Raw genomic sequence first — 17,284 nt, forward strand, 5'->3', positions numbered from 1 at the left:
TACATATTTGGCCAAAAGAATGGACGCGGAACAACGTGTGGATTTTTCAAATGTCACTGGATATCAAAGATTGGGTGAAAGGGAAACTGAAACCCAGAAAGATTGAAAATACAAAAGATCTGCTAAGTCCCCTGCTCAGTGGGTGAAAGGGAAACTGAAATTCATAATGATTGAAATGACAAAAGATCTGCTAATTCCCTTCAGCTATGGTCGTGTTTGCACAAAGCAGTACAGAAACAAAATTGAGTTGAAGCATTGTACTGACTTTTCATTTTTCTGTCTCTCAGGTGTCTGACTAGAACAGACTGTACTGAGAACAGAGCCCTCTGATATATTCCAGAAGTATAGGTTGCGTTCATCGTGGGTACTGGACATCCGCAAGCTTTAGCAAGAGCCCCAGTGGCCTAATGGATAAGGCACTGGCCTCCTAAGCCAGGGATTGTGGGTTCGAGTCCCATCTGGGGTGCTGGGAAAGCAGAGTGGCGCAGCGGAAGCTTGCTGGGCCCATAACCCAGAGGTCGATGGATCGAAACCATCCTCTGCTAAGTCAGCTTTAGTCCTAAAAAAACATTCCTTTAGTCCAAAAATAGCACACCTTTCAATGTCAGAGGGGTGTGAGTCAAAAATTGATAGAAAGCCTCTAAAGACAGGGTGAATTCACTCTATAGCATTTCTTTCAATGTTTTAATTTAATGAAACTCTTCAAGGCACTTCATGCTTCACTCTAGCAAATCCCAATAGACACTCAAAATAACCTACAAATTCAAGCTTGTGTTGTAAAAAATGTAAGTCCCTTTCAAGAAAGTGAATGAAAATGGTGCTCGACAAGATGTTTAGAAGTAGACCTGGAAATTTCAAAACTTAAAAGCATGTTTGCCAAGCTGATATGTTCATATGCTTGTACAAAAGATCTGCTAATTCCCTTGAGCCATGAGGTTGATTTGCTGACAACAGATGGCGTGATGTCAAGGGGTAATGTCGAGAGATGTGTTACACTGGCCTATCTTATCAAAGATCTCTTGCTGAATCTTCTCCAGGACCTCCAGACTTCTCCTACATATTTGGCCAAAAGAGGTGACGCGGAACAACGTGTGGATTTTTCAAATGTCACTGGATGTCAAAGATTGGGTGAAAGGGAAACTGAAATCCAGAAAGATTGAAAATACAAAAGATCTGCTAAGTCCCCTGCTCAGTGGGTGAAAGGGAAACTGAAATTCATAATGATTGAAATGACAAAAGATCTGCTAATTCCCTTCAGCTATGGTCGTGTTTGCACAAAGCAGTACAGAAACAAAATTGAGTTGAAGCATTGTACTGACTTTTCATTTTTCTGTCTCTCAGGTGTTTGACTAGAACAGACTGTACTGAGAACAGAGCCCTCTGATATATTCCAGAAGTATAGGTTGCGTTCATCGTGGGTACTGGACATCCGCAAGCTTTAGCAAGAGCCCCAGTGGCCTAATGGATAAGGCACTGGCCTCCTAAGCCAGGGATTGTGGGTTCGAGTCCCATCTGGGGTGCTGGGAAAGCAGAGTGGCACAGCGGAAGCGTGCTGGGCCCATAACCCAGAGGTCGATGGATCGAAACCATCCTCTGCTAAGTCAGCTTTAGTCCTAAAAAAGCATTCCTTTAGTCCAAAAATAGCACACCTTTCAATGTCAGAGGGGTGTGAGTCAAAAATTGATAGAAAGCCTCTAAAGACAGGGTGAATTCACTCTATAGCATTTCTTTCAATGTTTTAATTTAATGAAACTCTTCAAGGCACTTCATGCTTCACTCTAGCAAATCCCAATAGACACTCAAAATAACCTACAAATTCAAGCTTGTGTTGTAAAAAATTTAAGTCCCTTTCAAGAAAGTGAATGAAAATGGTGCTCGACAAGATGTTTAGAAGTAGACCTGGAAATTTCAAAACTTAAAAGCATGTTTGCCAAGCTGATATGTTCATATGCTTGTACAAAAGATCTGCCAATTCCCTTGAGCCATGAGGTTGATTTGCTGACAACAGATGGCGTGATGACAAGGGGTAATGTCGAGAGATGTGTTACATTGGCCTATCTTATCAAAGATCTCTTGCTGAATCTTCTCCAGGACCTCCAGACTTCTACATATTTGGCCAAAAGAGGTGACGCGGAACAACGTGTGGATTTTTCAAATGTCACTGGATGTCAAAGATTGGGTGAAAGGGAAACTGAAATCCAGAAAGATTGAAAATACAAAAGATCTGCTAAGTCCCCTGCTCAGTGGGTGAAAGGGAAACTGAAATTCATAATGATTGAAATGACAAAAGATCTGCTAATTCCCTTCAGCTATGGTCGTGTTTGCACAAAGCAGTACAGAAACAAAATTGAGTTGAAGCATTGTACTGACTTTTCATTTTTCTGTCTCTCAGGTGTCTGACTAGAACAGACTGTACTGAGAACAGAGCCCTCTGATATATTCCAGAAGTATAGGTTGCGTTCATCGTGGGTACTGGACATCCGCAAGCTTTAGCAAGAGCCCCAGTGGCCTAATGGATAAAGCACTGGCCTCCTAAGCCAGGGATTGTGGGTTCGAGTCCCATCAGGGGTGATGGGAAAGCAGAGTGGCGCAGCGGAAGCGTGCTGGGCCCATAACCCAGAGGTCGATGGATCGAAACCATCCTCTGCTAAGTCAGCTTTAGTCCTAAAAAAGCATTCCTTTAGTCCAAAAATAGCACACCTTTCAATGTCAGAGGGGTGTGAGTCAAAAATTGATAGAAAGCCTCTAAAGACAGGGTGAATTCACTCTATAGCATTTCTTTCAATGTTTTAATTTAATGAAACTCTTCAAGGCACTTCATGCTTCACTCTAGCAAATCCCAATAGACACTCAAAATAACCTACAAATTCAAGCTTGTGTTGTAAAAAATGTAAGTGCCTTTCAAGAAAGTGAATGAAAATGGTGCTCGACAAGATGTTTAGAAGTAGACCTGGAAATTTCAAAACTTAAAAGCATGTTTGCCAAGTTGATATGTTCATATGCTTGTACAAAAGATCTGCTAATTCCCTTGAGCCATGAGGTTGATTTGCTGACAACAGATGGCGTGATGACAAGGGGTAATGTCGAGAGATGTGTTACACTGGCCTATCTTATCAAAGATCTCTTGCTGAATCTTCTCCAGGACCTCCAGACTTCTACATATTTGGCCAAAAGAATGGACGCGGAACAACGTGTGGATTTTTCAAATGTCACTGGATATCAAAGATTGGGTGAAAGGGAAACTGAAATCCAGAAAGATTGAAAATACAAAAGATCTGCTAAGTCCCCTGCTCAGTGGGTGAAAGGGAAACTGAAATTCATAATGATTGAAATGACAAAAGATCTGCTAATTCCCTTCAGCTATGGTCGTGTTTGCACAAAGCAGTACAGAAACAAAATTGAGTTGAAGCATTGTACTGACTTTTCATTTTTCTGTCTCTCAGGTGTCTGACTAGAACAGACTGTACTGAGAACAGAGCCCTCTGATATATTCCAGAAGTATAGGTTGCGTTCATCGTGGGTACTGGACATCCGCAAGCTTTAGCAAGAGCCCCAGTGGCCTAATGGATAAGGCACTGGCCTCCTAAGCCAGGGATTGTGGGTTCGAGTCCCATCTGAGGTGCTGGGAAAGCAGAGTGGCGCAGCGGAAGCGTGCTGGGCCCATAACCCAGAGGTCGATGGATCGAAACCATCCTCTGCTAAGTCAGCTTTAGTCCTAAAAAAGCATTCCTTTAGTCCAAAAATAGCACACCTTTCAATGTCAGAGGGGTGTGAGTCAAAAATTGATAGAAAGCCTCTAAAGACAGGGTGAATTCACTCTATAGCATTTCTTTCAATGTTTTAATTTAATGAAACTCTTCAAGGCACTTCATGCTTCACTCTAGCAAATCCCAATAGACACTCAAAATAACCTACAAATTCAAGCTTGTGTTGTAAAAAATTTAAGTCCCTTTCAAGAAAGTGAATGAAAATGGTGCTCGACAAGATGTTTAGAAGTAGACCTGGAAATTTCAAAACTTAAAAGCATGTTTGCCAAGCTGATATGTTCATATGCTTGTACAAAAGATCTGCCAATTCCCTTGAGCCATGAGGTTGATTTGCTGACAACAGATGGCGTGATGACAAGGGGTAATGTCGAGAGATGTGTTACATTGGCCTATCTTATCAAAGATCTCTTGCTGAATCTTCTCCAGGACCTCCAGACTTCTACATATTTGGCCAAAAGAGGTGATGCGGAACAACGTGTGGATTTTTCAAATGTCACTGGATGTCAAAGATTGGGTGAAAGGGAAACTGAAATCCAGAAAGATTGAAAATACAAAAGATCTGCTAAGTCCCCTGCTCAGTAGGTGAAAGGGAAACTGAAATTCATAATGATTGAAATGACAAAAGATCTGCTAATTCCCTTCAGCTATGGTCGTGTTTGCACAAAGCAGTACAGAAACAAAATTGAGTTGAAGCATTGTACTGACTTTTCATTTTTCTGTCTCTCAGGTGTCTGACTAGAACAGACTGTACTGAGAACAGAGCCCTCTGATATATTCCAGAAGTATAGGTTGCGTTCATCGTGGGTACTGGACATCCGCAAGCTTTAGCAAGAGCCCCAGTGGCCTAATGGATAAGGCACTGGCCTCCTAAGCCAGGGATTGTGGGTTCGAGTCCCATCTGGGGTGCTGGGAAAGCAGAGTGGCGCAGCGGAAGCGTGCTGGGCCCATAACCCAGAGGTCGATGGATTGAAACCATCCTCTGCTAAGTCAGCTTTAGTCCTAAAAAAGCATTCCTTTAGTCCAAAAATAGCACACCTTTCAATGTCAGAGGGGTGTGAGTCAAAAATTGATAGAAAGCCTCTAAAGACAGGGTGAATTCACTCTATAGCATTTCTTTCAATGTTTTAATTTAATGAAACTCTTCAAGGCACTTCATGCTTCACTCTAGCAAATCCCTATAGACACTCAAAATAACCTACAAATTCAAGCTTGTGTTGTAAAAAATGTAAGTCCCTTTCAAGAAAGTGAATGAAAATGGTGCTCGACAAGATGTTTAGAAGTAGACCTGGAAATTTCAAAACTTAAAAGCATGTTTGCCAAGTTGATATGTTCATATGCTTGTACAAAAGATCTGCTAATTCCCTTGAGCCATGAGGTTGATTTGCTGACAACAGATGGCGTGATGACAAGGGGTAATGTCGAGAGATGTGTTACACTGGCCTATCTTATCAAAGATCTCTTGCTAAATCTTCTCCAGGACCTCCAGACTTCTCCTACATATTTGGCCAAAAGAATGGACGCGGAACAACGTGTGGATTTTTCAAATGTCACTGGATATCAAAGATTGGGTGAAAGGGAAACTGAAATCCAGAAAGATTGAAAATACAAAAGATCTGCTAAGTCCCCTGCTCAGTGGGTGAAAGGGAAACTGAAATTCATAATGATTGAAATGACAAAAGATCTGCTAATTCCCTTCAGCTATGGTCGTGTTTGCACAAAGCAGTACAGAAACAAAATTGAGTTGAAGCATTGTACTGACTTTTCATTTTTCTGTCTCTCAGGTGTCTGACTAGAACAGACTGTACTGAGAACAGAGCCCTCTGATATATTCCAGAAGTATAGGTTGCGTTCATCGTGGGTACTGGACATCCGCAAGCTTTAGCAAGAGCCCCAGTGGCCTAATGGATAAGGCACTGGCCTCCTAAGCCAGGGATTGTGGGTTCGAGTCCCATCTGAGGTGCTGGGAAAGCAGAGTGGCGCAGCGGAAGCGTGCTGGGCCCATAACCCAGAGGTCGATGGATCGAAACCATCCTCTGCTAAGTCAGCTTTAGTCCTAAAAAAGCATTCCTTTAGTCCAAAAATAGCACACCTTTCAATGTCAGAGGGGTGTGAGTCAAAAATTGATAGAAAGCCTCTAAAGACAGGGTGAATTCACTCTATAGCATTTCTTTCAATGTTTTAATTTAATGAAACTCTTCAAGGCACTTCATGCTTCACTCTAGCAAATCCCAATAGACACTCAAAATAACCTACAAATTCAAGCTTGTGTTGTAAAAAATTTAAGTCCCTTTCAAGAAAGTGAATGAAAATGGTGCTCGACAAGATGTTTAGAAGTAGACCTGGAAATTTCAAAACTTAAAAGCATGTTTGCCAAGCTGATATGTTCATATGCTTGTACAAAAGATCTGCCAATTCCCTTGAGCCATGAGGTTGATTTGCTGACAACAGATGGCGTGATGACAAGGGGTAATGTCGAGAGATGTGTTACACTGGCCTATCTTATCAAAGATCTCTTGCTAAATCTTCTCCAGGACCTCCAGACTTCTCCTACATATTTGGCCAAAAGAATGGACGCGGAACAACGTGTGGATTTTTCAAATGTCACTGGATATCAAAGATTGGGTGAAAGGGAAACTGAAATCCAGAAAGATTGAAAATACAAAAGATCTGCTAAGTCCCCTGCTCAGTGGGTGAAAGGGAAACTGAAATTCATAATGATTGAAATGACAAAAGATCTGCTAATTCCCTTCAGCTATGGTCGTGTTTGCACAAAGCAGTACAGAAACAAAATTGAGTTGAAGCATTGTACTGACTTTTCATTTTTCTGTCTCTCAGGTGTCTGACTAGAACAGACTGTACTGAGAACAGAGCCCTCTGATATATTCCAGAAGTATAGGTTGCGTTCATCGTGGGTACTGGACATCCGCAAGCTTTAGCAAGAGCCCCAGTGGCCTAATGGATAAAGCACTGGCCTCCTAAGCCAGGGATTGTGGGTTCGAGTCCCATCAGGGGTGCTGGGAAAGCAGAGTGGCGCAGCGGAAGCGTGCTGGGCCCATAACCCAGAGGTCGATGGATCGAAACCATCCTCTGCTAAGTCAGCTTTAGTCCTAAAAAAGCATTCCTTTAGTCCAAAAATAGCACACCTTTCAATGTCAGAGGGGTGTGAGTCAAAAATTGATAGAAAGCCTCTAAAGACAGGGTGAATTCACTCTATAGCATTTCTTTCAATGTTTTAATTTAATGAAACTCTTCAAGGCACTTCATGCTTCACTCTAGCAAATCCCAATAGACACTCAAAATAACCTACAAATTCAAGCTTGTGTTGTAAAAAATTTAAGTCCCTTTCAAGAAAGTGAATGAAAATGGTGCTCGACAAGATGTTTAGAAGTAGACCTGGAAATTTCAAAACTTAAAAGCATGTTTGCCAAGCTGATATGTTCATATGCTTGTACAAAAGATCTGCCAATTCCCTTGAGCCATGAGGTTGATTTGCTGACAACAGATGGCGTGATGACAAGGGGTAATGTCGAGAGATGTGTTACACTGGCCTATCTTATCAAAGATCTCTTGCTAAATCTTCTCCAGGACCTCCAGACTTCTCCTACATATTTGGCCAAAAGAATGGACGCGGAACAACGTGTGGATTTTTCAAATGTCACTGGATATCAAAGATTGGGTGAAAGGGAAACTGAAATCCAGAAAGATTGAAAATACAAAAGATCTGCTAAGTCCCCTGCTCAGTGGGTGAAAGGGAAACTGAAATTCATAATGATTGAAATGACAAAAGATCTGCTAATTCCCTTCAGCTATGGTCGTGTTTGCACAAAGCAGTACAGAAACAAAATTGAGTTGAAGCATTGTACTGACTTTTCATTTTTCTGTCTCTCAGGTGTCTGACTAGAACAGACTGTACTGAGAACAGAGCCCTCTGATATATTCCAGAAGTATAGGTTGCGTTCATCGTGGGTACTGGACATCCGCAAGCTTTAGCAAGAGCCCCAGTGGCCTAATGGATAAGGCACTGGCCTCCTAAGCCAGGGATTGTGGGTTCGAGTCCCATCTGGGGTGCTGGGAAAGCAGAGTGGCGCAGCGGAAGCGTGCTGGGCCCATAACCCAGAGGTCGATGGATTGAAACCATCCTCTGCTAAGTCAGCTTTAGTCCTAAAAAAGCATTCCTTTAGTCCAAAAATAGCACACCTTTCAATGTCAGAGGGGTGTGAGTCAAAAATTGATAGAAAGCCTCTAAAGACAGGGTGAATTCACTCTATAGCATTTCTTTCAATGTTTTAATTTAATGAAACTCTTCAAGGCACTTCATGCTTCACTCTAGCAAATCCCTATAGACACTCAAAATAACCTACAAATTCAAGCTTGTGTTGTAAAAAATGTAAGTCCCTTTCAAGAAAGTGAATGAAAATGGTGCTCGACAAGATGTTTAGAAGTAGACCTGGAAATTTCAAAACTTAAAAGCATGTTTGCCAAGTTGATATGTTCATATGCTTGTACAAAAGATCTGCTAATTCCCTTGAGCCATGAGGTTGATTTGCTGACAACAGATGGCGTGATGACAAGGGGTAATGTCGAGAGATGTGTTACACTGGCCTATCTTATCAAAGATCTCTTGCTAAATCTTCTCCAGGACCTCCAGACTTCTCCTACATATTTGGCCAAAAGAATGGACGCGGAACAACGTGTGGATTTTTCAAATGTCACTGGATATCAAAGATTGGGTGAAAGGGAAACTGAAATCCAGAAAGATTGAAAATACAAAAGATCTGCTAAGTCCCCTGCTCAGTGGGTGAAAGGGAAACTGAAATTCATAATGATTGAAATGACAAAAGATCTGCTAATTCCCTTCAGCTATGGTCGTGTTTGCACAAAGCAGTACAGAAACAAAATTGAGTTGAAGCATTGTACTGACTTTTCATTTTTCTGTCTCTCAGGTGTCTGACTAGAACAGACTGTACTGAGAACAGAGCCCTCTGATATATTCCAGAAGTATAGGTTGCGTTCATCGTGGGTACTGGACATCCGCAAGCTTTAGCAAGAGCCCCAGTGGCCTAATGGATAAGGCACTGGCCTCCTAAGCCAGGGATTGTGGGTTCGAGTCCCATCTGAGGTGCTGGGAAAGCAGAGTGGCGCAGCGGAAGCGTGCTGGGCCCATAACCCAGAGGTCGATGGATCGAAACCATCCTCTGCTAAGTCAGCTTTAGTCCTAAAAAAGCATTCCTTTAGTCCAAAAATAGCACACCTTTCAATGTCAGAGGGGTGTGAGTCAAAAATTGATAGAAAGCCTCTAAAGACAGGGTGAATTCACTCTATAGCATTTCTTTCAATGTTTTAATTTAATGAAACTCTTCAAGGCACTTCATGCTTCACTCTAGCAAATCCCAATAGACACTCAAAATAACCTACAAATTCAAGCTTGTGTTGTAAAAAATTTAAGTCCCTTTCAAGAAAGTGAATGAAAATGGTGCTCGACAAGATGTTTAGAAGTAGACCTGGAAATTTCAAAACTTAAAAGCATGTTTGCCAAGCTGATATGTTCATATGCTTGTACAAAAGATCTGCCAATTCCCTTGAGCCATGAGGTTGATTTGCTGACAACAGATGGCGTGATGACAAGGGGTAATGTCGAGAGATGTGTTACACTGGCCTATCTTATCAAAGATCTCTTGCTAAATCTTCTCCAGGACCTCCAGACTTCTCCTACATATTTGGCCAAAAGAATGGACGCGGAACAACGTGTGGATTTTTCAAATGTCACTGGATATCAAAGATTGGGTGAAAGGGAAACTGAAATCCAGAAAGATTGAAAATACAAAAGATCTGCTAAGTCCCCTGCTCAGTGGGTGAAAGGGAAACTGAAATTCATAATGATTGAAATGACAAAAGATCTGCTAATTCCCTTCAGCTATGGTCGTGTTTGCACAAAGCAGTACAGAAACAAAATTGAGTTGAAGCATTGTACTGACTTTTCATTTTTCTGTCTCTCAGGTGTCTGACTAGAACAGACTGTACTGAGAACAGAGCCCTCTGATATATTCCAGAAGTATAGGTTGCGTTCATCGTGGGTACTGGACATCCGCAAGCTTTAGCAAGAGCCCCAGTGGCCTAATGGATAAAGCACTGGCCTCCTAAGCCAGGGATTGTGGGTTCGAGTCCCATCAGGGGTGCTGGGAAAGCAGAGTGGCGCAGCGGAAGCGTGCTGGGCCCATAACCCAGAGGTCGATGGATCGAAACCATCCTCTGCTAAGTCAGCTTTAGTCCTAAAAAAGCATTCCTTTAGTCCAAAAATAGCACACCTTTCAATGTCAGAGGGGTGTGAGTCAAAAATTGATAGAAAGCCTCTAAAGACAGGGTGAATTCACTCTATAGCATTTCTTTCAATGTTTTAATTTAATGAAACTCTTCAAGGCACTTCATGCTTCACTCTAGCAAATCCCAATAGACACTCAAAATAACCTACAAATTCAAGCTTGTGTTGTAAAAAATTTAAGTCCCTTTCAAGAAAGTGAATGAAAATGGTGCTCGACAAGATGTTTAGAAGTAGACCTGGAAATTTCAAAACTTAAAAGCATGTTTGCCAAGCTGATATGTTCATATGCTTGTACAAAAGATCTGCCAATTCCCTTGAGCCATGAGGTTGATTTGCTGACAACAGATGGCGTGATGACAAGGGGTAATGTCGAGAGATGTGTTACACTGGCCTATCTTATCAAAGATCTCTTGCTAAATCTTCTCCAGGACCTCCAGACTTCTCCTACATATTTGGCCAAAAGAATGGACGCGGAACAACGTGTGGATTTTTCAAATGTCACTGGATATCAAAGATTGGGTGAAAGGGAAACTGAAATCCAGAAAGATTGAAAATACAAAAGATCTGCTAAGTCCCCTGCTCAGTGGGTGAAAGGGAAACTGAAATTCATAATGATTGAAATGACAAAAGATCTGCTAATTCCCTTCAGCTATGGTCGTGTTTGCACAAAGCAGTACAGAAACAAAATTGAGTTGAAGCATTGTACTGACTTTTCATTTTTCTGTCTCTCAGGTGTCTGACTAGAACAGACTGTACTGAGAACAGAGCCCTCTGATATATTCCAGAAGTATAGGTTGCGTTCATCGTGGGTACTGGACATCCGCAAGCTTTAGCAAGAGCCCCAGTGGCCTAATGGATAAAGCACTGGCCTCCTAAGCCAGGGATTGTGGGTTCGAGTCCCATCAGGGGTGCTGGGAAAGCAGAGTGGCGCAGCGGAAGCGTGCTGGGCCCATAACCCAGAGGTCGATGGATCGAAACCATCCTCTGCTAAGTCAGCTTTAGTCCTAAAAAAGCATTCCTTTAGTCCAAAAATAGCACACCTTTCAATGTCAGAGGGGTGTGAGTCAAAAATTGATAGAAAGCCTCTAAAGACAGGGTGAATTCACTCTATAGCATTTCTTTCAATGTTTTAATTTAATGAAACTCTTCAAGGCACTTCATGCTTCACTCTAGCAAATCCCAATAGACACTCAAAATAACCTACAAATTCAAGCTTGTGTTGTAAAAAATGTAAGTCCCTTTCAAGAAAGTGAATGAAAATGGTGCTCGACAAGATGTTTAGAAGTAGACCTGGAAATTTCAAAACTTAAAAGCATGTTTGCCAAGCTGATATGTTCATATGCTTGTACAAAAGATCTGCCAATTCCCTTGAGCCATGAGGTTGATTTGCTGACAACAGATGGCGTGATGACAAGGGGTAATGTCGAGAGATGTGTTACATTGGCCTATCTTATCAAAGATCTCTTGCTGAATCTTCTCCAGGACCTCCAGACTTCTACATATTTGGCCAAAAGAGGTGATGCGGAACAACGTGTGGATTTTTCAAATGTCACTGGATGTCAAAGATTGGGTGAAAGGGAAACTGAAATCCAGAAAGATTGAAAATACAAAAGATCTGCTAAGTCCCCTGCTCAGTAGGTGAAAGGGAAACTGAAATTCATAATGATTGAAATGACAAAAGATCTGCTAATTCCCTTCAGCTATGGTCGTGTTTGCACAAAGCAGTACAGAAACAAAATTGAGTTGAAGCATTGTACTGACTTTTCATTTTTCTGTCTCTCAGGTGTCTGACTAGAACAGACTGTACTGAGAACAGAGCCCTCTGATATATTCCAGAAGTATAGGTTGCGTTCATCGTGGGTACTGGACATCCGCAAGCTTTAGCAAGAGCCCCAGTGGCCTAATGGATAAGGCACTGGCCTCCTAAGCCAGGGATTGTTGGTTCGAGTCCCATCTGGGGTGCTGGGAAAGCAGAGTGGCGCAGCGGAAGCGTGCTGGGCCCATAACCCAGAGGTCGATGGATCGAAACCATCCTCTGCTAAGTCAGCTTTAGTCCTAAAAAAGCATTCCTTTAGTCCAAAAATAGCACACCTTTCAATGTCAGAGGGGTGTGAGTCAAAAATTGATAGAAAGCCTCTAAAGACAGGGTGAATTCACTCTATAGCATTTCTTTCAATGTTTTAATTTAATGAAACTCTTCAAGGCACTTCATGCTTCACTCTAGCAAATCCCTATAGACACTCAAAATAACCTACAAATTCAAGCTTGTGTTGTAAAAAATGTAAGTCCCTTTCAAGAAAGTGAATGAAAATGGTGCTCGACAAGATGTTTAGAAGTAGACCTGGAAATTTCAAAACTTAAAAGCATGTTTGCCAAGTTGATATGTTCATATGCTTGTACAAAAGATCTGCTAATTCCCTTGAGCCATGAGGTTGATTTGCTGACAACAGATGGCGTGATGACAAGGGGTAATGTCGAGAGATGTGTTACATTGGCCTATCTTATCAAAGATCTCTTGCTGAATCTTCTCCAGGACCTCCAGACTTCTACATATTTGGCCAAAAGAGGTGATGCGGAACAACGTGTGGATTTTTCAAATGTCACTGGATGTCAAAGATTGGGTGAAAGGGAAACTGAAATCCAGAAAGATTGAAAATACAAAAGATCTGCTAAGTCCCCTGCTCAGTAGGTGAAAGGGAAACTGAAATTCATAATGATTGAAATGACAAAAGATCTGCTAATTCCCTTCAGCTATGGTCGTGTTTGCACAAAGCAGTACAGAAACAAAATTGAGTTGAAGCATTGTACTGACTTTTCATTTTTCTGTCTCTCAGGTGTCTGACTAGAACAGACTGTACTGAGAACAGAGCCCTCTGATATATTCCAGAAGTATAGGTTGCGTTCATCGTGGGTACTGGACATCCGCAAGCTTTAGCAAGAGCCCCAGTGGCCTAATGGATAAGGCACTGGCCTCCTAAGCCAGGGATTGTGGGTTCGAGTCCCATCTGGGGTGCTGGGAAAGCAGAGTGGCGCAGCGGAAGCGTGCTGGGCCCATAACCCAGAGGTCGATGGATTGAAACCATCCTCTGCTAAGTCAGCTTTAGTCCTAAAAAAGCATTCCTTTAGTCCAAAAATAGCACACCTTTCAATGTCAGAGGGGTGTGAGTCAAAAATTGATAGAAAGCCTCTAAAGACAGGGTGAATTCACTCTATAGCATTTCTTTCAATGTTTTAATTTAATGAAACTCTTCAAGGCACTTCATGCTTCACTCTAGCAAATCCCTATAGACACTCAAAATAACCTACAAATTCAAGCTTGTGTTGTAAAAAATGTAAGTCCCTTTCAAGAAAGTGAATGAAAATGGTGCTCGACAAGATGTTTAGAAGTAGACCTGGAAATTTCAAAACTTAAAAGCATGTTTGCCAAGTTGATATGTTCATATGCTTGTACAAAAGATCTGCTAATTCCCTTGAGCCATGAGGTTGATTTGCTGACAACAGATGGCGTGATGACAAGGGGTAATGTCGAGAGATGTGTTACACTGGCCTATCTTATCAAAGATCTCTTGCTAAATCTTCTCCAGGACCTCCAGACTTCTCCTACATATTTGGCCAAAAGAATGGACGCGGAACAACGTGTGGATTTTTCAAATGTCACTGGATATCAAAGATTGGGTGAAAGGGAAACTGAAATCCAGAAAGATTGAAAATACAAAAGATCTGCTAAGTCCCCTGCTCAGTGGGTGAAAGGGAAACTGAAATTCATAATGATTGAAATGACAAAAGATCTGCTAATTCCCTTCAGCTATGGTCGTGTTTGCACAAAGCAGTACAGAAACAAAATTGAGTTGAAGCATTGTACTGACTTTTCATTTTTCTGTCTCTCAGGTGTCTGACTAGAACAGACTGTACTGAGAACAGAGCCCTCTGATATATTCCAGAAGTATAGGTTGCGTTCATCGTGGGTACTGGACATCCGCAAGCTTTAGCAAGAGCCCCAGTGGCCTAATGGATAAGGCACTGGCCTCCTAAGCCAGGGATTGTGGGTTCGAGTCCCATCTGAGGTGCTGGGAAAGCAGAGTGGCGCAGCGGAAGCGTGCTGGGCCCATAACCCAGAGGTCGATGGATCGAAACCATCCTCTGCTAAGTCAGCTTTAGTCCTAAAAAAGCATTCCTTTAGTCCAAAAATAGCACACCTTTCAATGTCAGAGGGGTGTGAGTCAAAAATTGATAGAAAGCCTCTAAAGACAGGGTGAATTCACTCTATAGCATTTCTTTCAATGTTTTAATTTAATGAAACTCTTCAAGGCACTTCATGCTTCACTCTAGCAAATCCCAATAGACACTCAAAATAACCTACAAATTCAAGCTTGTGTTGTAAAAAATTTAAGTCCCTTTCAAGAAAGTGAATGAAAATGGTGCTCGACAAGATGTTTAGAAGTAGACCTGGAAATTTCAAAACTTAAAAGCATGTTTGCCAAGCTGATATGTTCATATGCTTGTACAAAAGATCTGCCAATTCCCTTGAGCCATGAGGTTGATTTGCTGACAACAGATGGCGTGATGACAAGGGGTAATGTCGAGAGATGTGTTACACTGGCCTATCTTATCAAAGATCTCTTGCTAAATCTTCTCCAGGACCTCCAGACTTCTCCTACATATTTGGCCAAAAGAATGGACGCGGAACAACGTGTGGATTTTTCAAATGTCACTGGATATCAAAGATTGGGTGAAAGGGAAACTGAAATCCAGAAAGATTGAAAATACAAAAGATCTGCTAAGTCCCCTGCTCAGTGGGTGAAAGGGAAACTGAAATTCATAATGATTGAAATGACAAAAGATCTGCTAATTCCCTTCAGCTATGGTCGTGTTTGCACAAAGCAGTACAGAAACAAAATTGAGTTGAAGCATTGTACTGACTTTTCATTTTTCTGTCTCTCAGGTGTCTGACTAGAACAGACTGTACTGAGAACAGAGCCCTCTGATATATTCCAGAAGTATAGGTTGCGTTCATCGTGGGTACTGGACATCCGCAAGCTTTAGCAAGAGCCCCAGTGGCCTAATGGATAAGGCACTGGCCTCCTAAGCCAGGGATTGTGGGTTCGAGTCCCATCTGAGGTGCTGGGAAAGCAGAGTGGCGCAGCGGAAGCGTGCTGTGCCCATAACCCAGAGGTCGATGGATCGAAACCATCCTCTGCTAAGTCAGCTTTAGTCCTAAAAAAGCATTCCTTTAGTCCAAAAATAGCACACCTTTCAATGTCAGAGGGGTGTGAGTCAAAAATTGATAGAAAGCCTCTAAAGACAGGGTGAATTCACTCTATAGCATTTCTTTCAATGTTTTAATTTAATGAAACTCTTCAAGGCACTTCATGCTTCACTCTAGCAAATCCCAATAGACACTCAAAATAACCTACAAATTCAAGCTTGTGTTGTAAAAAATTTAAGTCCCTTTCAAGAAAGTGAATGAAAATGGTGCTCGACAAGATGTTTAGAAGTAGACCTGGAAATTTCAAAACTTAAAAGCATGTTTGCCAAGCTGATATGTTCATATGCTTGTACAAAAGATCTGCCAATTCCCTTGAGCCATGAGGTTGATTTGCTGACAACAGATGGCGTGATGACAAGGGGTAATGTCGAGAGATGTGTTACATTGGCCTATCTTATCAAAGATCTCTTGCTGAATCTTCTCCAGGACCTCCAGATTTCTACATATTTGGCCAAAAGAGGTGACGCGGGACAACGTGTGGATTTTTCAAATGTCACTGGATGTCAAAGATTGGGTGAAAGGGAAACTGAAATCCAGAAAGATTGAAAATACAAAAGATCTGCTAAGTCCCCTGCTCAGTGGGTGAAAGGGAAACTGAAATTCATAATGATTGAAATGACAAAAGATCTGCTAATTCCCTTCAGCTATGGTCGTGTTTGCACAAAGCAGTACAGAAACAAAATTGAGTTGAAGCATTGTACTGACTTTTCATTTTTCTGTCTCTCAGGTGTCTGACTAGAACAGACTGTACTGAGAACAGAGCCCTCTGATATATTCCAGAAGTATAGGTTGCGTTCATCGTGGGTACTGGACATCCGCAAGCTTTAGCAAGAGCCCCAGTGGCCTAATGGATAAAGCACTGGCCTCCTAAGCCAGGGATTGTGGGTTCGAGTCCCATCAGGGGTGCTGGGAAAGCAGAGTGGCGCAGCGGAAGCGTGCTGGGCCCATAACCCAGAGGTCGATGGATCGAAACCATCCTCTGCTAAGTCAGCTTTAGTCCTAAAAAAGCATTCCTTTAGTCCAAAAATAGCACACCTTTCAATGTCAGAGGGGTGTGAGTCAAAAATTGATAGAAAGCCTCTAAAGACAGGGTGAATTCACTCTATAGCATTTCTTTCAATGTTTTAATTTAATGAAACTCTTCAAGGCACTTCATGCTTCACTCTAGCAAATCCCAATAGACACTCAAAATAACCTACAAATTCAAGCTTGTGTTGTAAAAAATGTAAGTCCCTTTCAAGAAAGTGAATGAAAATGGTGCTCGACAAGATGTTTAGAAGTAGACCTGGAAATTTCAAAACTTAAAAGCATGTTTGCCAAGCTGATATGTTCATATGCTTGTACAAAAGATCTGCCAATTCCCTTGAGCCATGAGGTTGATTTGCTGACAACAGATGGCGTGATGACAAGGGGTAATGTCGAGAGATGTGTTACATTGGCCTATCTTATCAAAGATCTCTTGCTGAATCTTCTCCAGGACCTCCAGACTTCTACATATTTGGCCAAAAGAGGTGATGCGGAACAACGTGTGGATTTTTCAAATGTCACTGGATGTCAAAGATTGGGTGAAAGGGAAACTGAAATCCAGAAAGATTGAAAATACAAAAGATCTGCTAAGTCCCCTGCTCAGTAGGTGAAAGGGAAACTGAAATTCATAATGATTGAAATGACAAAAGATCTGCTAATTCCCTTCAGCTATGGTCGTGTTTGCACAAAGCAGTACAGAAACAAAATTGAGTTGAAGCATTGTACTGACTTTTCATTTTTCTGTCTCTCAGGTGTCTGACTAGAACAGACTGTACTGAGAACAGAGCCCTCTGATATATTCCAGAAGTATAGGTTGCGTTCATCGTGGGTACTGGACATCCGCAAGCTTTAGCAAGAGCCCCAGTGGCCTAATGGATAAGGCACTGGCCTCCTAAGCCAGGGATT

General features: G+C 41.8%; 10 non-coding genes across 10 annotated transcripts; all 10 read left to right on the forward strand.

Moving 5' to 3' along the window:
* Positions 1-393: 393 nt before the first annotated feature.
* On the forward strand, positions 394-466 carry trnar-ccu (transfer RNA arginine (anticodon CCU)). Its single transcript has one exon. It is a non-coding gene; the product is annotated as a tRNA-Arg (tRNA).
* A 981-nt stretch (positions 467-1,447) lies between these two features.
* trnar-ccu (transfer RNA arginine (anticodon CCU)) lies at positions 1,448-1,520 on the forward strand. Its single transcript has one exon. It is a non-coding gene; the product is annotated as a tRNA-Arg (tRNA).
* Positions 1,521-3,549: 2,029 nt separating this feature from the next.
* On the forward strand, positions 3,550-3,622 carry trnar-ccu (transfer RNA arginine (anticodon CCU)). The gene has a single exon. It is a non-coding gene; the product is annotated as a tRNA-Arg (tRNA).
* Positions 3,623-4,600: 978 nt separating this feature from the next.
* On the forward strand, positions 4,601-4,673 carry trnar-ccu (transfer RNA arginine (anticodon CCU)). The gene has a single exon. It is a non-coding gene; the product is annotated as a tRNA-Arg (tRNA).
* A 981-nt stretch (positions 4,674-5,654) lies between these two features.
* trnar-ccu (transfer RNA arginine (anticodon CCU)) lies at positions 5,655-5,727 on the forward strand. Its single transcript has one exon. It is a non-coding gene; the product is annotated as a tRNA-Arg (tRNA).
* A 2,035-nt stretch (positions 5,728-7,762) lies between these two features.
* Positions 7,763-7,835, forward strand: trnar-ccu (transfer RNA arginine (anticodon CCU)). The gene has a single exon. It is a non-coding gene; the product is annotated as a tRNA-Arg (tRNA).
* A 981-nt stretch (positions 7,836-8,816) lies between these two features.
* On the forward strand, positions 8,817-8,889 carry trnar-ccu (transfer RNA arginine (anticodon CCU)). Its single transcript has one exon. It is a non-coding gene; the product is annotated as a tRNA-Arg (tRNA).
* A 4,137-nt stretch (positions 8,890-13,026) lies between these two features.
* trnar-ccu (transfer RNA arginine (anticodon CCU)) lies at positions 13,027-13,099 on the forward strand. The gene has a single exon. It is a non-coding gene; the product is annotated as a tRNA-Arg (tRNA).
* A 981-nt stretch (positions 13,100-14,080) lies between these two features.
* On the forward strand, positions 14,081-14,153 carry trnar-ccu (transfer RNA arginine (anticodon CCU)). The gene has a single exon. It is a non-coding gene; the product is annotated as a tRNA-Arg (tRNA).
* Positions 14,154-15,134: 981 nt separating this feature from the next.
* Positions 15,135-15,207, forward strand: trnar-ccu (transfer RNA arginine (anticodon CCU)). Its single transcript has one exon. It is a non-coding gene; the product is annotated as a tRNA-Arg (tRNA).
* Positions 15,208-17,284: the final 2,077 nt, after the last annotated feature.

This window comes from Brachyhypopomus gauderio, chromosome 10 (genome assembly GCF_052324685.1).
Source record: "Brachyhypopomus gauderio isolate BG-103 chromosome 10, BGAUD_0.2, whole genome shotgun sequence".
In the NCBI taxonomy this organism is placed as follows: domain Eukaryota; kingdom Metazoa; phylum Chordata; class Actinopteri; order Gymnotiformes; family Hypopomidae; genus Brachyhypopomus; species Brachyhypopomus gauderio.